A 697-nucleotide genomic window follows, 5' to 3' on the forward strand; every position below is an offset into this window, starting at 1 on the left:
AATTAACCTGACTGCAGGTTTTTGGGATGATGGAGGAAACCCACGCAAACAGGGGGAGAACCTACAAACTCCATGCAGATAGTGTCCTGGATGAGATTCAAACCTGGGACCTGGTAACGCTAAAATTAGCTGTAAATGATGGTAATGTAAGCTTGCGGTCCTCCGTTTAACCACCACCGGGTACAAAGCAATGTCAGTAGCGGCATTCTGAATTATTTCATTTATCTGCAGAGATCTATTAGGAAGTCACAAACTGAATTCCTATTTAAAACTTCCACTCAGAGCGTCACTCAGCAAATGCCTAAAGATTTCTTCATAAAATAATACGGAAATTGGGCTACTGACCTAGAGATGGACAACGATATCACTCCAATGGGAAGTCCACTGATATGGAGATACACTGATGGCTCTATTTAGAAAACAGGGAATCTGACATTCTCTCAAACATTCCCTGGTGGGAATCAATTGTTACCATTAAAACACATGGACGTGGAAGATTCTCCACCAGGGAATGGTTGAGGGAATGTCTGATTCCCTTTTTATAAATAGAACCAATGGCAGTCAGGTGATTGTTTGAGTTTGGAGATGAGGTCTCTGTGTTTTTAATGCAATTCTATCTTTTGTCCTAATTCAGTCCTTTGCGGATCATAACCACACATACAGGATTATGCTGAATGGTAAGACGGTAAGACCTATT

This window comes from Pyxicephalus adspersus, chromosome 8 (assembly GCF_032062135.1).
Source record: "Pyxicephalus adspersus chromosome 8, UCB_Pads_2.0, whole genome shotgun sequence".
NCBI lineage: Eukaryota > Metazoa > Chordata > Amphibia > Anura > Pyxicephalidae > Pyxicephalus > Pyxicephalus adspersus.